The sequence below is a fragment of the Dendrobates tinctorius genome, unplaced genomic scaffold (genome assembly GCF_039654945.1).
Source record: "Dendrobates tinctorius isolate UK_male_01 unplaced genomic scaffold, ASM3965494v1 ptg000059l, whole genome shotgun sequence".
Classification (NCBI taxonomy): Eukaryota; Metazoa; Chordata; class Amphibia; order Anura; family Dendrobatidae; genus Dendrobates; species Dendrobates tinctorius.
The window spans coordinates 23,767,035-23,789,062 of record NW_027361727.1 but is presented as its reverse complement, the minus strand read 5'-3'; the positions used below and the strand labels follow the sequence as shown (position 1 = coordinate 23,789,062).

The window sequence follows — 22,028 nt, the reverse complement described above, 5'->3', positions numbered from 1 at the left end:
CCACCAGAACCTCCCAACACTGACCCTCCAGGACCTTGCTCACTGATCCAGGTCAGTACAACAACAAACACCTGTCGTTACCTGTGTCGGCCACACAGGTCCTCGGGTACCTCTTTTGCACAGAGGCACCCTAGCAATCACCCGTCTCTTTCACTGAGCTGCTGTCAGTATACGGCTTTCACAACAGTCAGCCCTCCTGGCTCAGCGTTGCCAGCACTGCAACATGTGCTGTGGGAACCGCAGCCCTTAGAAACAAAGTTTTTTTTTTGTTGTTTTTTTTTTGGCAGTCCTTTTCCGTTGCCTCCAGCAACAAGGCTACTATATTGCCCTTAGCAATTCTCCACCATTTGTGAGGTAGCACTGTCCTTCAGGGTTAGGGGACACTCGCTTGCAGCGATCAAAAACACATCCGGCACAGGATTTTCCAACAAATCATAGTCCATGAGGTTTATTCATCCTTCATAAACCTCCAGCAGTAATATGCAACAGTCTTATAGCAGACAGCAGGGTATCTTCACACTGGAGCTCTGCTCCCCTATAGCCTCCTAGTCACACAGGCTGTGCTTCATCTAGCCAGCAGGCTATACAGTCTCTCAGTAGCAGTCCCGTCTCCGGGTTACCTTGCATGCTGTTTTACACTGCAAACGTTCCTTCCCTCTCCCTAGGAACGGTCAGGCACACATCGCCATTAGTCACAGCGTCCACACGTGCTGTTAGTGAGGAGATCCTTCTCCACACGGGACCTTTCAAACTGGACCAATCAGGTCCCAACATTCACCCCCATGTGACCAGACCTCAGGTACCTTATATGGTCCATAACCACACCCACAGATGATCACATGGCTATGACCTCACCCAAGGTCTTATTGCACACAACCACACACAGGCTTCCCTGACACATTGTAACAGAACGTACTAGTCAGCAGTACCTCTGCTGATCATTATGATCTTTCAGTATCCTACACCTATCAGGGCAATGGAAATGTTTATACGGCTGTCCTGGGACACCCACACAGCGCCCCCTAGCGGACACAGAGGTCACTGCACCACAGTATGTATGTGTGTATGTATGTCTGTCTGAGTATATGTATGTGTGTGTATGTGTGTATGTCTGTGTGTGTATGTATGTATGTCTGTGTGTATATGTATGTGTGTATGTCTGTGTGTGTGTATGTATGTGTGTATTTATGTCTGTCTGTGTGTGTATATGTATGTGTGTATGTATGTGTGTATGTCTGTGTATGTATGTGTGTGTGTATGTATGTCTGTCTGTGTGTATATGTATGTGTGTGTATGTGTGTATGTCTGTGTGTATGTATGTATGTGTGTATGTCTGTGTGTATGTATGTATGTATGTGTGTATGTCTGTGTGTGTATGTGTGTGTATGTATGTCTGTGTGTGTATATGTATGTGTGTATGTCTGTGTGTGTATGTATGTATGTGTGTGTATGTATGTGTGTATGTCTGTGTGTATGTATGTATATGTATATGTGTATGTCTGTCTGTGTGTATATGTATGTGTGTATGTGTGTATGTATGTACAGTCATATGTAAAAGTTTGGGCGCCCCTATTAATGTTAACCTTTTTTCTTTATAACAATTTTGGTTTTTGCAACAGCTATTTCAGTTTTATATATCTAATAACTGATGGACTCAGTTATATTTCTGGATTCAAATGAGGTTTATTGCACTAACAGAAAATGTGCAATCTGCATTTAAACAAAATTTGACCGGTGCAAAAGTATGGGCACCCTTATCATTTTCTTGATTTGAACACTCCTAACTACTTTTTACTGACTTCCTGAAGCACTAAATTGGTTTTGTAACCTTATTGAGCTTTGAACTTCATAGTCAGGTGTATCAAATCATGAGAAAAGGTATTTAAAGTGGCCACTTGCAAGTAGTTCTCCTATTTGATTCTCCTATGAAGAGTGGCATCATGGGCTCCTCAAAACAACTTTCAAATGACCTGAAAACAAAGATTATTCAGCATAGCTTTTCAGGGGAAGGATACAAAAAGTTGTCTCAGAGATTTAACCTGTCAGTTTCCACTGTGAGGAACATAGTAAGAAAATGGAAGAACACAGGTACAGTTCTTGTTAAGCCCAGAAGTGGCAGGCCAAGAAAAATATCAGAAAGGCAAAGAAGAAGAATGGTGAGAGCAGTCAAGGACAATCCACAGACCACCTCCAAAGACCTGCAGCATCATCTTGCTGCAGATGGTGTCACTGTGCATCGGTCAACAATACAGCGCATGCATAACGCCTTTTTGTATGACCAAACAACTCAATCTTTGTTTCATCAGTCCACAGGACCTTCTTCCAAAATGTAACTGGCTTGTCCAAATGTGCTTTTGCAGACCTCAGGCGACTCTGTTTGTGGCGTGCTTGCAGAAACAGCTTCTTTCGCATCACTCTCCCATACAGCTTCTCCTTGTGCAAAGTGCGCTGTATTGTTGACCGATGCACAATGACACCATCTGCAGCAAGATGATGCTGCAGGTCTTTGGAGGTGGTCTGTGGATTGTCCTTGACTGTTCTCATCATTCTTCTTCTCTGCCTTTCTGATATATTTCTTGGCCTGCCACTTCTGGGCTTAACAAGAACTGTACCTGTGTTCTTCCATTTCCTTACTATGTTCCTCACAGTGGAAACTGACAGGTTAAATCTCTGAGACAACTTTTTGTATCCTTCCCCTGAAAAGCTATGTTGAATAATCTTTGTTTTCAGATCATTTGAGAGTTGTTTTGAGGAGCCCATGATGCCACTCTTCATAGGAGAATCAAATAGGAGAACTACTTGCAAGTGGCCACTTTAAATACCTTTTCTCATGATTTGATACACCTGGCTATGAAGATCAAAGCTCAATGAGCTCTTCCGACAAGCCTATAACCTGCAGTAACCACCGATCGACCAAACCGCTGCACGACCAGCTCTACCCTCGCCTACTGTATTATCACCCATCCCTTGAAGATTGTGAGCCCTCGCGGGCAGGGTCCTCTCTCCTCCTGTACCAGTTATGACTTGTATTGCTTAAGATTATTGTACTTGTTTTTATGTATACCCCCCTCACATGTAAAGCGCCATGGAATAAATGGCGCTATAACAATAAATAATAATAATAATGAGGTTACAAAACCAATTTAGTGCTTCAGGAAGTCAGTAAAAAGTAGTTAGGAGTGTTCAAATCAAGAAAATGATAAGGGTGCCCATACTTTTGCACCGGTGAAATTTTGTTTAAATGCAGATTGCACATTTTCTGTTAGTACAATAAACCTCATTTGAATCCAGAAATATAACTGAGTCCATCAGTTATTAGATATATGAAACTGAAATACCTGTTGCAAAAACCAAAATTGTTATAAAGAAAAAAGGTTAACATTAATAGGGGTGCCCAAACTTTTACATATGACTGTATGTGTGTATGTCTGTGTGTATGTATGCATGTGTGTATGTATGTATGTCTGTGTGTGTATATGTATGTGTGTGTGTCTTTGTGTGTATGTATGTATGTGTGTATGTATGTATGTCTGTGTGTGTATATGTATGTGTGTATGTCTGTGTGTGTAGTAATTATATCGACTAAGGTATTATTGGTAATTGGACTAATATTAGGCTCTCTGATAGTCCGCTTATGCATTATACAGCATTTTTGAGAGTATCCTTGAAATAAGGAATATGTATATTATGATCCAATTTTCACTATATGTATTTCTAATGATGGGAGTGATGGGGAGAAAGCAGTGATGGGGTAATGGAGAAGGCAATGATGGGAGTGATGCGAGAAGGCAATGATGGGAGTGATGGGGAGAAGGCACTGATCGGAGTGATGGGGTGATGGAGCAGGCAATGATGGGGGTGATGGAGCAGGCAATGATGGGAATGATGGGGAGAGAGCAGTGATGGGGTGATGGAGAAGGCAATGATGGGAGTGATGCGAGAACGCAATGATGGGAGTGATGGGGTGATGGAGCAGGCAATGATGGGAGTGATGGGGAGAAGGCAATGATGGGAGTGATGGGGTGATGGAGCAGGCAATGATGGGAGTGATGGGGTGAAGGAGCAGGCAATGATGGGAGAGATAGGGTGATGGAGCAGGTAATGATGGGAGTGATGGGGAGAAGGCAATGATGGGAGAGATGGGGTGATGGAGCAGGCAATGATGTGAGTAGGCAATGATGGGAGTGATGGGGAGAAGGCAATGATGGGAGTGATGGGGAGAAGGCAATGATGGGAGTGATGGGGAGAAGGCAATGATGGGAGTGATGGGGTGATGGAGCAGGTAATGATGGGAGTGATAGGGAGAAGGCATTGATGGGGTGATAGAGAAGGCAATGATGGGAGTGATGGGGAGAAGGCAATGATGGGGGTGATGGGGAGAAGGCAATGATGGGGGTGATGGGGAGAAGGCAATGATGGGGTGATGGAGAGGGCAATGATGAGGTGGTGGGTGAAAAAGAAATTATGATGGGATGGTGGGGGAGAATGCAATGATGGTGGTGGTGGAAAGGGCAATAATGGGGTGGTGGAAGAGGAGGAAAGGATGGAGGTGGTGAAGAGGGCAATGATGGGGTGGGGGAGAGGACAATAAAGGGATGCGAGGGGAGGAGGACAATGAGGGGTGTGGGGGATTGGGATGGGAGGAAGGGAGACTTAAAATGGCCTTAGGAACAGGGGGAGGTGGAGGAAGACATTATTATCGCTTATTATGTCTAACACAGTCCCTTAGTATATAGTGTACTCACTATACCTAACACAGTCCCTTACTATATAGTGTACTCATTAATTCTGTATAACACCATCCTTAGTTACATAGTTTCCTCTTTTATTATGTATAACACTGTCCCTTATTATGTACCATCCTCTCTAGTTATATAAGGTGCCGTCCCTTATTATATAGCTTCCTCTGCTGTTATGTATAGTGCTGTCTCTTACATAGTGTATTCTTGTTAATGTTGTTATTCACACCGCCCTCTTTTATTACATAGTCTGCTCTCTTTTTAGATATAAAATGACTGCTGATCGAGGAGCCAGTAACCAAACTACCAGTCCATTATCTCCTCCATTAGAAAGGAAGTTTCCCATGCTCCATCAGCCATTATTGCATTATACAACTATCAAGACAGGACAGTATGTAATAAAAAACAGGGCTCTATATAATCCGATATGTAAGTGACGGTACTGTACATAACAAGAGAGGGAACTGTGTAGGGGACAGCAATATACATAATAAAGGAGACTATGTAATATATATATACATGTATATGTGTGTGTCTATATAATATATATATACATGCACACACATGTTGCTATGAAGCCATAAGAGGAGGGGGGCCCAGACACATTTCTTGCACAGGGGCCCTAAGCTGTCAGTGTCCGCCACTGATTACCACCATACAGCGCTCAAATGGTACCGTCACGCTCTTACTAACAGCTCTTTGTATAAAGTGATCGAGCGGTGACATAAAAGTTATACTGCCATATAAGTATCGATACTCGATAAGAAGTTACAAACCCTTGGTGCTGGCCATCTGTGTGGGAAGGAAGGCTGTTGGGACGGATGGATAAAAAAATTGTCAGTTAAGGAATATTAGGTTATTTCCTACCAATAAACGTGAATAGTCATGGAACAAAAAGTTTTTCTTGATTGAAAGTATAGTTTTATTAATGCATCAATATAAAAATATATATATTTATATATGGGGTGGGATCCTACACAAGGTGAGTTTCACACCTTGTAGATGTTGTCCTTGTTGGGGTTTGAACCCAGAACCCCAGGGCTACAAAGCAACAGTACAAACCCCCGAGGAGGTAATGACTTTCTAGATGCATATGAAGTAAGCTCTTATCACTGCACCCTTAAATTTGGGTATATGCTACTTTAGTTATTTAGAAAACCACTTCCTAATTAACTGATTTTGTTGAAGATGAGATGGAAGATAGGGGTGTAAAAATGAGATGATCAACTGATCGCCCTGATGGTGATCACTTTCAAAATGCTGTTTAAGTAAATACTTAGCACTGGATCCTTGATCTCTTGGAATCTATAGGATATTCATGTTATTTAGATATGTGGATATATAAATTAATTGTTTGATATCAAAAGTAAACCATAAGGCCAGCTGTAAAAAAGAGAACAAAGCAAGGTATCCTAGAAGGACAATATAGCCCAAGGTGTTTCCCTTTCATGGCTTCGCCACCTCCTGTGGTTGTTTGACCTGTGATTATTCTACGCAAATGTAATAATCAGCAAATCATTCTCTAATGATCAAATATACATTGATTTAGTGCTCCAGGAACTTGATGATGTCTAATGATCACCCAACGACCTCTACAGTAGTTCACTGATCATTGCATTATTCTAGAAAGATCATTTTAGTAATGGTATCTGACGGTATAAAGCTGAAGCAACGTGTCCGGTGCTTTCATAAACTGGACAGTCGATGAAGAATAGGGTCATTAGGGGATCTGTCTGTGATGTCTGTGTAGACTGTGTGCTGGAGAATGTACCATTCATTTACACGGATATCATAGACTCTTGTCTACCGACCTCATATTTGGGGGAAAAAAAAAGTGAAGAACTTGGCAATGGTAACCACCAACCCAAACCTCTGAAAGGAAAGCAGGGAATCGGGAAGAAACACATACAACCATAGGGAGAACATGCCAACCCCTACAGATGTGGTCCCCGATGAGATTTAAACCAAGGACCCCAGTGCTACGGAACAAGAAGACATGGAATGGCATGACAAGGAACCATGGGGCCACACTGCAAAATCTAGCAGGCGGCCCTACTCCCCTAGGACCACTTTTAGTACATAGTTCATGGTGTGAAAAGCTTATCGTTGTTTAGTTTTTCTGACACACAGATATAGTGTGCACAATGATCAGTGATGGCACAGTACAGAGATAGTGCACACAATAACGTCACAAAATAGGGATAATGCACAAGGTGATGTCACAGAACAGAGACAATGGACACAGTGATGTCACAGAACTGAGACAATAGTACAGAGACAATACGATGATGAGAGTATTCATCAGCTGGTTCCTGTGAAATAAATAAAGAAAAGAAACAAATGATGTTTGACCCCTCTATTTTTGCTAACTAGTGCAAGTAAAGCTGACGGCTGCGGGCTGTAGTCCCCAGCTGTCAGCTTTATATTGGCTGGTTAATAAAAATAGAGGGATACCACACCATTTTTAAATTGTATTTATTTATTGCACAAACGCCGGCTGCTGAATACTCTCATCATCACATGCCTGGTCTCGCTGCTATGCCATCTGTGTGACAGTGTGGGAACCGCAGCGCTCTGACCGGCAGTAACTAACTTACCGCCGTTCTGAAGAGGTGTTTCTCCCGCTCTCGTCAGGGTTCGGGTTTGAGTTTGGGTACGGTTCTGGTACCCAAACTGAACTGTTTAAAATGTTCATCCGAACCTGGAGGATCCGAACATCCACGGGTCAGCCCATCACTAGACCTGACCATTACAGAGAAATTGCGCTTCCCACTGCATCTACTATACCACTTACTCTCTTAGTTACATTAATGATAGTTGAAATTTTGCTACATCAATACATCACCTTTACAGGAGTCTGGTGGACACAGGTGAACACAGTCCCTTTTTTTTAGAGGAACATGTAAAAAAGTGTTTTATATCATTACAGCACCTCCGCAGGGCAAAGGGAGAATTACAGAAGTGTTTTTCCTTACCTTTCCTCTTGACTCGGCAAATCCCATGATGAGAGGCATGAAACAGCCCGGACTATGATTTTGTGTTATTCTGTCGGGAAATGTTTATACTATATGTGTCTATATATAATCCCCCCCCCCCTAGTGGCTGCCTTGTGAACTGCTAGTTTAAAAAATGCATTGGCTTTATATAATGGAGCCCTTAATGAAATTAGTGGAAAGATGTAAGGAAGACATATCTGTTTATGGTATAAATAATCCTGACTAATTTCAGACTTGAAATGTGTTTTCCATAGTAAATAATGAGAAGCCAAAGCTGTGGGAAGAAAAGAGATTGATATATTATGCGTCAAGTGTTGCTATAATGTAATTTGTCCATTCCACTATCCACGGCATTCAAATCAATGAGAGTTCTATGCTTAACATAACTTGTTACATGCTCTCTGCATAAAATAAGTGATAGCCAGTGGCTATGTCCCAATCACTGGAGAGCGGCCGGCCGCCGTATTATTCTCTGGGAATGATGTGCATCACCTATAGGCATTAGCTGGCGTCCGCAGAATTTATTTTCATAGCAAATAAGAGAAGTGCTGTGTGGGAAGTCTGACTTACGACCTGTCATTTCATTAACCGTTTAGCTGAGTAATGACTTTCCTTATCATTCTAATGCATGGACAAACTGGAACACATCACTTGGAGGTGACTTTGGGGCATTTGCTATGGGTTTATTCCCCTCAAAAAGCACATAGATGTAACTGATCATATCCCCTGTGTGAGCAATGATAATCGTGCAGTAAAAGGCAGTGACGGGCCTACCATTGGTACCACCTGTGCAGCCAGTGGTGGACATATTAATGGTGCAAACTGTGCAGCCAGGAGCGGACATACCATTGGTGCCACCTTTACAGCCAGGGATGACATACCAATGGTGCCACCAGTGCAGCCAGGGGCCGTATATCAATGGTAAAACATGTGCAGCCAGGGGCGGACATACCATTGGTGCCACCTGTGCAGCCAGAGGAGGAAATATCAATGGTGCAACCTGTGCAGCCATGTGTGGTCATACCATTGGTTCCACTTGTGCAGCCAGGGGCAGACATACCATTGGTGCCACCTGTGCAGCCAAGGGTGGTATATCAATGGTGTAACCTGTGCATCCAGGGGCGGACATACCATTGGTGCCACATGTGCAGTCAGGAGCGTACATACCATTGGTGCCACCTTTACAGCCAGGGATGACATACCAATGGTGCCACCAGTGCAGCCAGGGGCCGTATATCAATGGTAAAACATGTGCAGCCAGGGGCGGACATACCATTGGTGCCACCTGTGCAGCCAGAGGAGGAAATATCAATGGTGCAACCTGTGCAGCCATGTGTGGTCATACCATTGGTTCCACTTGTGCAGCCAGGGGCAGACATACCATTGGTGCCACCTGTGCAGCCAAGGGTGGTATATCAATGGTGTAACCTGTGCATCCAGGGGCGGACATACCATTGGTGCCACCTGTGCAGCCAAGGGTGGTATATCAATGGTGTAACCTGTGCATCCAGGGGCGGACATACCATTGGTGCCACCTGTGCAGCCAAGGGTGGTATATCAATGGTGTAACCTGTGCATCCAGGGGCGGACATACCATTGGTGCCATCTGTGCAGCCAGGGGCGGGCATACCATTGGTGCCACCTGTGCAGCCAGGGGAGGACATATCAATGATGTAACCTGTGCACCAAGAGGAGGACATACCATTGATGACACCTGTGCAGCCAGGAGCAGACATACCATTCGTGCCACCTGTGCAGTCAGGGGTGGTATATCAATGGTGCAACCTGTGCAGCCGGGGCAGACATATCAATGGTGCAACCTGTGCAGCTGGGGCAGACATATCAATGGTGCAACCTGTGCAGCTGGGGCAGACATATCAATGGTTCAACCTGAGCAGCCGGGGCAGACATATCAATGGTGCAACCTGTGCAGACATATCAATGGTGAAACCTGTGCAGCCGGGGCAGACATATCAATGGTGCAACCTGTGCAGCCGGGGCAGACATATCAATGGTGCCAATTGTGCAGACATATCAATGGTGCAACCTGTGATGCCGGGGCAGACATATCAATGGTGCAACCTGTGCAGCCAGGGCGGACACATCAATGGTGCCAATTGTGCAGACATATCAATGGTGCAACCTGTGCAGCCAGGGCGGACACATCAATGGTGCCAATTGTGCAGACATATCAATGGTGCCGCCTGTACAGCCAGGGGCGGATATCTCAATGTTGCCACCTGTATAGCCATGGGTGGGCAAGCAGCATCTCTCACCGCCATACAAAGGGGTGTATTCTGATGAGCTCTTGCAGAGGGGTCCGCTCCTGTCTGTGAGCAATAGGTCTCCAGGAATCTAACTTTGAGTCCTGGGAATGGATAGGGTGCAGCGCTGATTTACAACTTTGTCCTCCTCCTCTATGTTTTCCTCGCTTTTGGCCACCAGCTTTGTTGGGAACTGTAGGTTGACCCGTTCATTTACATGGGACTGGGGCTGTAGCTCCCTTCACAGCCGGTGGCCATGACGTCACTATGCAGTGGAAAATTAATGAAAGGGATTTAACACTAATCCAGCACTGCATTCCAGATTGTTTCTATGGGGTAGTGGGGTACCAGAGATTGGAAACTCACCAGTCCAGGGACGGACATAGCACTCGTGCAACATTCCCCAAGACATTAGCATTATGAAACTTTGCAAATCACTTTATTATGGAATTTATCGCCCTACAAAAACATATAACTAGCTTCCAAAAGCCTTATTTTCCCATGTGTATTTACCTGCCTTCAGCTCCATTGATAATAGAACATACTCACTTGGAGTACAGATGATGGTAGTGATGGGTCAGCTCAGCATCTGTGTCCTCCTCTGAGAACAATCTCATGCAGAAACTTATCCCCAGAGATAGTGAGACACAGGTGCTGACTAGAGATGAGCGAACTTAGAAGTTCAGGGTTCGTACCGGATAGCTTGAGTCTGTTGTTAACCGCCAAACACGGACTTCAGCTGGAAATCCTTTGCAGAGCAAGAGAAATTTTCCTGCTCAAAAGTTAATTTTCCCATTGTTTTCCATGGGGTTCTGGTTCAACTTCAGGTACAGTTCTTGGACCCGAATCAAACTTTGGAATAAAGTTTGGATCATTTACAACAAGCCGAACTTCCACAGCTCCGCTCATCCCTAGTGCTGACCCATCACTGCCATCATCTGTCCTCCAAATGAGTACATTCTGATATCAAAACAAAAACAAAACTATGAAAAGTTTACTGATACAATGTATCAGAACCGACATTTTTATTTTTAACTTTAATTTCTTAATTTTGAGCATATTCCTTCTGTCTAATGTTGACTACTCACAGGGCGAGGGGTCAATCAGAACCCGTTGCTTCTTTCCTGACCTGAAGCTGAATCTTATCCAAACAGTTGCGGCATCGGTGACGCGACTTACTTCCGCTACTGATTGTAAAATCACCGTAAAAACCAAAGAGGTTTTATATTTCCACCAAAATAAAGTATTTCTTGGCTTTTGCATTGCTCTAACTTTGCACAATGAGAAACATTGCTTGGTGGTTGTTGCTTTCTCATTACTGGTGAAATGGTTAATTCTGTGCCTCAAAAAGGAAAATCAGATTTACCCTCAAAACATTCTGAAGGGTGAACATGCTGGACACTCCCAGTATACAGTGGGTCCAGAAAGTATTCAGACCCTGTTAAGCTGCACTGGATAGATCCCAAGCTTGTTGGCCTCTGCGGTCGCCCATTCAGCTCCAGCCGCTCAGATTGCCGCTCAGCACAGACTTTGTCCCCAGAGTCTTGCTGAGGCTCTGAGTACATGTTAGTTTGCTGATGGCTATTCTGCAAACTCTATGGGAACTAGTGATACGCAGGTGCAGTCCTTCGCGCTGCAGCTTAAGTCCAGAAGTCACCTCACTGAGCATGTCCGTGATGTGGCATCTTCCTATTGGTGGTCGGACGTCAGCTGCTCTGGTGATGTGGCAGCTCCAGATTGGCCTGCGGGCGATGTAAGCGTGAGTGTTTGGGGTGGAGCTTCTATTTATATAATTGCCTCTTTCCTGTTCTGTCCAGATGTCACCGTATCCCAGAATTCAAAGCGGAGGAAGTTCACCGACCGCCATACTGGGACACCCAAGTGTTGGGTGTCTCAATATGGAAACTGCTGTTGGTACCAGCCTATTGCTTGGCACCACCAGTGGAACACCATCGCACCACACACACACTCTATACGCTGTACGCACAACACACACACTCACACTCACGCAGCTGCTTGCGCGGTACCACCAGGGGGACACCGTCGCACTGCACATGCGTGAATTCTGCTCAGGCGCAGTGAATCATTTGGCTGATCCCAGTGGCAGATGCGTGACGTGTCTACAGGCAGAGGAAGTCGGTCACATTAAAGGAGTTTTCCCACGAACAAAGTTCATTTTCAAAATTGTCTGTGTCTGACCGTGAACGGAGCATACCACATCTCCTGAGCAGGGGAGGAAGCAAAAGACAATACTGACATTACAGCAGGGGATCACAGAGGATTCAATTGGTGAGGTAAAATATTTCACCGACTGTTTTTAAACAATATTTTACTTCACAAAATGAATCCTCTGCAATCTCCTGCTGTAATGTCAGTGTTGTCTTTTGCTTCCTCCCCTGCCCAGGGGCTGTGGTGTGTTCTGTACACGGTCAGACACAGGGGTGAGAGAGACAGAGCACAGGGGGAGACAGCTCAAACAGGACAGCACATGAGGGGAGAACACAGCACAGGAAGGAGAGAGACAGCAGATAAGGGGGAGAGCACATGGGGTAGACAGGTCAAAGAAGAGAGCACAGACGGGAGAAGTCAGCACATGGGGAGAGAGAGAGTGGATAGGTGGGTGAGCACATGGGAGGGAGAGATTCTCAACGCTGCAAAGCCTGCCTCCATCGTGACATTACCGCCCTCACGATGCAATAGCATCCGGCCTGCATCAAGTTTGGTATAAAAGGCTCCCAGAGACGCCCGCGGGTGCTCTAGTGTCATTTATGGTTAGTGTGTGAGTGGATGCGCTACCACGCTGTATGCATGTGAGTGTGTTTAGATACCTCCTGAGTAATAGCCAGTTAGGGCTTTTTGTACCCGCTTGGCTTAGTATCTGTTTCCTACATGTCTGGGGTTAGCACAGTGGATGTACAGGGCAAGATCCAACCATAGAGCTGTGCTCACCTGTGAAGTCATCAGTTTTTCTATTTTTTGTTCTGTCTCAGCATCTGTTTCGGCCATGTGTGCGAATGGCACGGGTCGGTCACAGAGCGAGCGCAACCCTTTAGCTCTACCTCTCTGTGAAGCTCACAGAGCAGAGAATAGTGCGTTCTGTTCATACTGCGTGGACTTAGCGCAGTCCTATTAAGGAGTTCGCTGGCTGTCTTTAGTTCGTCATTGTTCACATTAGCAGCAGTTTTTCATCTCTACACGGTGGACCCCGGGTTGCGATCGCACTTTATTATTTATCTTACTTAGTGCAATCTGCCAACCCTAACAGTACCTTTTAAATTGTTCACTCTTTGTTTCATTGCAACCATTTGTTAAATGTAAAAAAGTTCATTTTTTTCTCATTAATGTACACTCTGCACCCCATCGTCACTGATAAAAAACAGAAATGTAGAAATTTTTGCAAATTTGTTAAAAAAGAAAAACTGAAATATCCCATGGTCATAAGTATTCAGACCCTTTGCTCAGACACTCATATTTAAGTCACATGCTGTCCATTTCCTTGTGATCCTCCTTGAGATGGTTCTACTCCTTCATTGGGGTCCAGCTGTGTGTAATTAAACTGATAGGACTTGATTTGTAAAGGTGCACACCTGTCTATATAAGACCTCACAGCTCACATTGCATGTCAGACTAAAACATCCAAATGACCCTGATCAAGAGTTCACATACCCTGGTGATTTTGGCCAGATAACATGCACAGAAGTTGACACAAATGGGTGTGAATGGCTACTAAAGGTAACATCCTCACCTGTGACCTGTTTGCTTGTAATCAGTGTGTGTGCATAAAAGCTGAGTGAGTTTCTGGGATCCAGACAGACTCTTGCATCTTTCATCCAGCCACTGACATTTCTGGATTGTGAGTCATGGGGAAAGCAAAAGAATTGTCAATGGATCTACAGGAAAAGGTAGTTGAACTGTATAAAACAGGAAAGGGACACAAAAAGATACCCAAGAAATTGATAAAGCACAGAGGTTTTGGGGATGTGCGAGCTACAAAGGCACAGGAAACTTGGTTACAGTTGAAGGAAAGATGAATGCAGCGCGTTATCAGCAAATACTGGAATACTGGAATCATCACCCCGGTAGCTGCTCAAGGGACTTCCTTGGACTTTCCAACATGACAACGATCCACAACATAAGGCCAAGTCAACCTATCATTGGCTACAGCAGCACAAAGTGAAGGTTCTGGAGTGGCCATCTCAGTCTCCTGACCTCAATATCATTGAGCCACTCTGGAGAGATCTCAAGTGTGCAGTTCATGTTAGACAGCGCAGGAATTTACAGGAACTGGAGACTTTTTGCCAAGAAGAGTGGGCAGCTTTACCATCTGAGAACATAAAGAACCTCTTCCACAACTACCACAAAAGACTTCAAGCTGTCATTGATGTTAGGGGGGGAATACACACTATTAAGAAATGGGGTATGTAAACTTTTGATCAGGGTCATTTGGATGTTTTGGGTTGTCATTATGATTTAAAAAGAGAAAGCACAGTAGTTTGACAATAAATGGCTTCACCCAACCACTAACCGTGAGTGGAGAAAAAGTTTTGGTGTTATCATTCATATTCTCTGAAAAAAGGCCAAGAAAGCAAAAATTCAACCGGGGTATGTAAACCTTTCAGCACAACTGAATGTATATTTGTCGCAAAGCTTTTGAGTATCTTCCTCCAAACATAAGTGAGATAAGAATTAAATCTGAGACCATGGAGTCTAATGGATGGTGAATGTCATTTACAGAGCAGAGTCCTATCTACATTCCGGGTCACAATTGGGCAATTGTCGTCTCTTTCACTTTAGGGTTGGACACAACTCGACCACAACTTCTGTTTCTTGTCACCCAGAGACCATGATGAAGTTCTGTAAAGTCTGAGTAGGTAGACGTTTAATGCTTTTCTAACTTGGGGCCAAGTAATGCATTTTGCTGCCTGTCTTTGACTCTGACATTGTGACATTTGTGCTGTCGCCTTCCGTCTTCTGCATTTTGAGAGATCTTGCGATTTTGATGGAATTGATAGTGAATATGGAAAACCAGATGTCAGTTCTCCCAGATAATATTGGCTCATTTATGTCAGATCCTGACTCATTTACTGCTGTTACACAGTATTTCATCCAGAGATCTGCACTGACGGCCACAATGTAAGTAGACGTCCTCACGTGGTGAACGACTTAGCTTCTTCATTATCGTTTATTCATCAGATGACAGATCTCTAGATAAAACCAATGTCCCGGCGTCTGTGCTTGTCTGCCGGCTCTGGTCTTCATTTACCATATATATCTACACCATCACCGGATAAGCCTGAGCATCATCAATTGTAAGTGTTGGCCGCATGGTGACATTGGTGAAACATGTCTAGATATACTATGTGGATAAAACCCCATAACTGCAGAGTCCAGACCTCCTCTGGTATCAGCACAAACACTGCGCCCCCGCCGGGAGCATAATGGCCGAGCAGCTGCATGCAGCCGTACATCACCAAGCACAATGCCGAGCGTCGGATGGAGTGGTGTAAAGCCGCCACCACTGAACTCTGGAGGAGACGTGTTCTGTGCAGTGACGGATCGCACTTCTCTATCTGCGTATGATGGAGGAGTCTGGGCTGGGGATTCCAGGAGGACGTTACCCCCTGAATATATTTCATTTTCAATACTATAATATATTATTATGAGCACAGTAACACGTAGAGAAAAAACTGCTGGTTAATATCTATTGTGAAAACTGGGCTGATTTCAAATTCTGTTTGACACCAACATTCTCTTGTTTTAACATTTTATTTTCCACTTTCTTGTCTTATGACATAATGGAGACCTGTCTGTGTCTCATCACCAATCAAAATGGGAAAAATACCCCATTGGACTGGACCACGGAGGCCAGAAGCTTTATACCTCCAGACCTGGCGATGACCTCAATGGTAAAACACGCAGGTGAGGCTGATAAACCAAGGAGGTCGATCCAGTATGGACAATCAGCGGATTTTAGATTGTTTTTCAAGCGCCTAAAGGCAGATTCACAGATTCTTGTATTCTCGACAGATAGATAAAGTAAATAGTCAGCGTTTATCAGATTTGCCAATTGACTCAGTCCTGTTTCCGCCTTAATGAATGTATAGAAAGAGCAACAGAAGCACACACAAAGCACAGAGAAAATAAGAAAAATTAAGTCGAATATTTAATAATTGGTAATTACTTACATCCGCAAATTATCCCATTTTACACACTCCAGCAATTATCTCTGCAGTCTGTACCATTCTGCTCGCACCTCCAGAACACTAGTGCACTGATAGATTATACACTGTGCTGGGGAGAGCAGAGGATTGTTCCCCAATGTCTGCAGTCATGAGGCCGAGCGGCACTTGGACAGAGACAGAGAGAGACACGGAGAATGGGACGCTACTCTGTCATGCCAAGAAATAAATGGGTCCAACACATTACATGGGCTATGCGTGTGTGGAGGATGGATGGATGGATGGATGGATAGATAGATAGATAATAGAGAGATAAAAGATAGATAATTGATAGATAGATATTAGATAATTAAAAGATGATAAAAAGTTTTTGCAAATGTAATTTAACCTGGGTCACAGTCAGCAGCAGTGTGAGGTGCTGTAATGTTTTGGTTGCTGATATCATGTTCATTGGATTAGTTATTGGCAATATAGCTATATTTTCATTCCAACTATGACAGGCATGAAAAGGCTGCAGGATACAAGTGCTGCCTGCTCCATGCTCCACGTTCCGTGATCCATGTTCCTGCTCTGTGCTCCCTGCTCCATGCTCATTGTTCTCTGCTCCATGTTCCCTTCTCCATGCTCTTTGCTCCATGCTCAATGTTCTCTGCTCCATGTTCCCTTCTCCATGCTCTTTGCTCCATGCTCTATGTTCTCTGCTCCATGTTCCCTTTTGCACGCTCTTTGCTCCCTGCTCCATGCTCTTTGCTCCCTTCTCCATGCTCTTTGCTCCATGCTCTATGTTCTCTGCTCCATGTTCCCTTCTCCACGCTCTTTGCTCCCTGATCCATGCTCTATGTTCTCTGCTCCATGTTCCCTTCTCCACGCTCTTTGCTCCCAGCTCTTTGCTCCCTGATCCATGCTCTATGTTCTCTGCTCCATGTTCCCTTCTCCACGCTCTTTGCTCCCTGATCCATGCTCTATGTTCTCTGCTCCATGTTCCCTTCTCCACGCTCTTTGCTCCCAGCTCTTTGCTCCCTGATCCATGCTCTATGTTCTCTGCTCCATGTTCCCTTCTCCACGCTCTTTGCTCCCTGCTCAATGCTCTTTGCTCCATGCTCTATGTTCTCTGCTCCATGTTCCCTTCTCCACGCTCTTTGCTCCCAGCTCTTTGCTCCCTGATCCATGCTCTATGTTCTCTGCTCCATGTTCCCTTCTCCACGCTCTTTGCTCCCTGCTCAATGCTCTTTGCTCCATGCTCTATGTTCTCTGCTCCATGTTCCCTTCTCCACGCTCTTTGCTCCCAGCTCTTTGCTCCCTGATCCATGCTCTATGTTATCTACTCCATGTTCCCTTCTCCATGCTCTTTGCTCCCTGCTCAATGTTCTCTGCTCCATGTTCCCTTCTCCAGGCTCTTTGCTCCATGATCCATGCTCAATGTTCTCTGCTCCATGTTCCCTTCTCCACGCTCTTTGCTCCCTGATCCATGCTCTATGTTATCTACTCCATGTTCCCTTCTCCATGCTCTTTGCTCCCTGCTCAATGTTCTCTGCTCCATGTTCCCTTCTCCATGCTCTTTGCTCCTTGATCCATGCTCTGTAACTGTATGTGCTCCATGTTCCGTGCTCCATGCTCCTTGCTTCCTGCTCTCTGCTCCCTGCTTCATGTTCTCTACTCCCTACTCCACCTTCCCAGCTCCATGCTCTCTGCTCCCCACTCCCTGTTCTCTGCTCCCAGCTCCATGCTCCCTGCTGCTGTTCCATGTTTCCTGCTCCATTATCTCTGGTCCCAGCTCCATGCTCCCTGCTGCAGCTCCATATTTCCTGCTCCATGCTCTCTGCTCCCTGCTCCATATTCCCTGTTCCCTGCTCTCTCTGCTCCCTGCTCCATGTTCTCTGTTCCCTGCTCAATGCTCTCTGCTCCCTGCTCCATGGTCCTTTATCCATGCTCCCTACTCCCTGTTCTTTGACACCCTTTGTAGCAATGTTTGTTTTTTTTTTTCTCACAGCTTCTTCAGCCCTTGGTGGGACACAATCACAAGCCATGACTGCAATGGAGCAAACCATTATTTACTGAGCATCTATCTGCTTCTTAAATGAAATCTGTGCTTATGGGGAGGCAGCAGTTGCAGTTTCCTAGGTGAATAATCAGCAATGCACAGAGCAGTGTGGTGTTAGGACACAGTTGTGTCCAGTGTGGACATTGTCTCGTTACACACTCATCCCTTGGTCTAAAACGTGTTAGCATTGCAGCCCAGAGAGGCTATGCTGCTGCTGCTGCTGCTGCTGCCACAATGAATTAAATGGCCAAGATATAAGCAGAAATTCCAGTACTATGCAATCTCCTTAAAAGCCTGATGTAGATAGGGTTATATTCCAGGACAAGTCAATGAGGAGGTTTAGAGATGGTGCATTAATGTAGGATTTATGTGTTTTCTTGGCTGATTTTTGCCTCCCAGCTCCCCCCCCCAAAAAAAAGATATAGAAGGGTAGATGGAAAGCTGGCAGAGTAGAGTATAATAATATCCTTCATCTTATTACACAAAGTAGTGAGCAGGGAAGGGGCTAAGGCACTGACAATGCACAGACTGAGAGGCTGCTGCAGGCTTCTCATTTCACAAAAAAACACAGGATTAATTAATTTCTGGGGCTTCCAATGAACTCTTTCATCGCCAACCTTAAGCTTTTTTCACTACCCACCATGTAATGAGCCACTACTGGCTGTATGCACTCAGCTGGTAATGATACCAAGTACTTAAGGGATCTGTGTTAGTCACTGGTAGGATGAAAGGAGATTTTTACCTTAGGCAAGTTTTACTATCTGCAAAGTCCATGACTACTACTACTATCACTACTCTCCTACCAGGTTGGGTGCAGAAAATGAATACAATTTGCCGATTTCTTAATAAAGGGGGAAAATATTTGCCCTGCAGATGAATAGGAGCTAAAAAAGAAAGAGGGGTTTATATTAAAATATTGCCATTCGTCTTGTTTTATATGCAGGACATGAAGGGGAAGAGGTGACAGAATATTGGTGCCAAAGGATAAATAATGGTATCAGAATCCAGAAAGGCATGAAAATCAGCCCCGTAGAGAATATAGGAATTCTCCATATCGCCATGGAGAAAAACGTGCTTTAGTTCAGAGGTAGAGAAGACAATGAGGTATGTTAGTCAACAATGGGAATGAGAGATACAGTTTTTTTTTATTTAATAAATAAACAATGCAAATGTATCAAATACAAAGTAACCCCAGACAGTAAGGAGAAAGCCAAGTCCACTAGTGCTTCAGCTTTCTACAAGATGGTAACTGCAGAAAAAAAAAACATGCTTCCCCTAGGAATAATACAAATGTAATGTGCTAAGAGAATACATGACTTACCCATCTGACAAGATATTGATCCTCCTTGTCTAAGGGAATGTGTTCTCTTCCATCACTCTTGTATGGTTCTATCAGTTTTGTAAGTCACATGGAACAACCATAAAATAGAAAAAGAAAAATTGATCTAGTCGAAAACTGATTTAAAAGGATTGCAAAGGATTTCCCTTTAATCTTGCAGGGTTAAGGTTATAAGATTGCAAAAAATAAATTAAAAAAGGCAAATATAATGCATTCCAGCAGGTTAATTACAGCAGCAGCATGGATGAGGGTGGTGAGGACAGGAGGATCAATGCCTGGCTAAACAGATTGGAGTTGCAAAGAAGAATCTTGTTCCTGCAGATGAGATGGCATGGTCACCTCCAGCATCATACCAAATCCAGGAGTCTTCCAAGCACCTGTAATATCCCACCATAAGAGATGAGCCAAGTCAGTATTTGGAGGGGGTCTTCCCTACAGAGCCCAGGGTGCACAGGGCTTCCTTTGCTGCAACATCAAACCCCCTCCATCAGCCCTAGTGACTGCTGGCTCTGCCTGTGTCCTGTTCTACTGCATTTCCCCCAGCTCTCAGCATCTCTACATACAACTGGAAGGATGGAGAAAGGTGGGGTAGTGGGGGGGGGAGATCTGAAGTCTTGGTTGCAGATTCTGTCTTCTGTTTCCCAAATCTGAAGCTTCTTGGTTCACTGTGAATTCAGCAGCATTTCAGTCCTCCAGCAGCTGTGGCACTGGCTTCAGCAGGGACAGAGAGGAGGTGCTAAATCATTTAGGAATCTGAAAAAGGGAGGTATGTGCTGTAGTCATTAGAGGTGCCACTCTCTACCCATAGATTTCATCTGTAATGGATCCAACAGGAGGACAGAGAAGTTGTACCAGGAATACCAATGACACCCACTAAGCTTTGTGCAGCATTGTCATTGCATGTGTGTGTGTGAATATTGCCATAAGGTTTTATACTTACTACTAAGCCTAGCATGCTGGATGTGCAGCAGATTCATATGGGTAAGTGGCAGTGCTGCATAGAAGGGGGGAAATCCAATTTCAGCACCATGGACAGCAGCCAGATTCTCCAGTGCATGCAATGCATGAATGAATTGTGGGAGGAGGAATTAGCCATTGTGTTGCCAGATGTTGCAAAATGTGCACATAGATTTTACATCTGCACATAGAACTATACATAGAACTCACACACATTTAGCATTTGTTTTGCACCTATTTTTTTTTCCGCACATTCATTTTTTTCGCACATCACTTTTCATTCATTTTAATATTTATGTCTATCATTATTATTTTGTACTCATGGAAAAGTATCAGGTCCTGGTATTGTCCCCATGTAAAGCTAACAATAGACCAGCAAAGTTGTTTCCAAATGAACGATTTTGACCAAATCGATCGTTCAGTTGTATGTTTTTTTTTTAGGTGACAAGTGATCGACTTTTCTGCAAAGAATGATCATAGTTGTCCGAAAGATCGATCGGGCATGTCTGATATTTGCATATGACTAAAATAGTATTTAACTGGGAGAAAGGCAAGACTCTACACCTGGGCAAGAAAAACGAAAATGACATCTACAGAATGGGAGGAATAGAACTAAGCAACAGCATGTGTGAAAAAGACTTGTGTATACTAATCGATCACAGACTGCACATGAGTCAACAGTGTGATGCAGCAGCAAAAAAGGCAAACACAGTTCTAGGATGAATTAAGAGACGCATAGGATCTAGATCATGTGAAGTTATTATCCCCCTCTACTCCTCTTTGGTCGGACCTCATCTGGAATACTGTGCCCAGTTTTGGGCACCACATTTAAAAAAAGATGCTGAAAAACTGGAGCAAGTTCAGAGAAGAGCGACCAGGATGGTGAGCGGACTGCAAAGTATGTCCTATGAGGAACAGTTACAGGATCTGGGAATGTTTAGTTTGCAAAAAAGAAGGCTACGAGGAGACTTAATAGCTGTCTACAAATATCTGAAGGGCTGTCACAGTGAAAAGGGATCATCATTATTCTCATTTGCACATGGAAACACGAGAAGCAATGGAATGAAACTGAAAGGGAGGAGACACAGATTAGAGATTAGAAAAAAACGTTTTGACAGTTAGAGTGATCAATGAGTGGAACAGGCTGCCACAAGAGGTGGTGAGTTCTCCTTCAATGGAAGTCTTCCAACAGAGGCTGGACAGACATGTGTCTGAAATGGTTTAGTGACTCCTCCATTGAGCAGGGGGTTGGACATAATGACCTTAGAGGTCCCGTCCAATTCTATCATTCTAGGATTCTGTGATTATCATGCATGGTATAATGTGTGTGCTTTTTGTCCACTTTTCATTTGAAATGTCTTACTTCATCCAAAAAATTATGTTTGCACAATGTAATTGGACATGTGTCATTGCAAACGAAGATTTGTGCAAATGTTGGATGATCTTTCACCCTTTGTCATCTCGTGTGTATGGCCAGCGAACGCCATATTTATGGCTTTTTTTTTCATTTAAA

The 22,028-nt window shown here is 44.2% G+C and overlaps 1 protein-coding gene across 7 annotated transcripts in view; it reads right to left on the bottom strand.

Annotated features, from left to right (window-relative positions):
* LRRC4C (leucine rich repeat containing 4C) overlaps positions 1–20,591 on the bottom strand; it is a 1,128,588-nt gene extending 1,107,997 nt beyond the window's left edge. For 2 of the 7 annotated variants that reach the window (XM_073578592.1, XM_073578591.1), the window contains exon 1: positions 19,541–20,590. The gene's annotated coding sequence lies outside the window, so the exon portion shown is untranslated. The other 5 variants (XM_073578595.1, XM_073578596.1, XM_073578594.1 and 2 more) reach the window with 4 other exon arrangements.
* Positions 20,592–22,028: the final 1,437 nt, after the last annotated feature.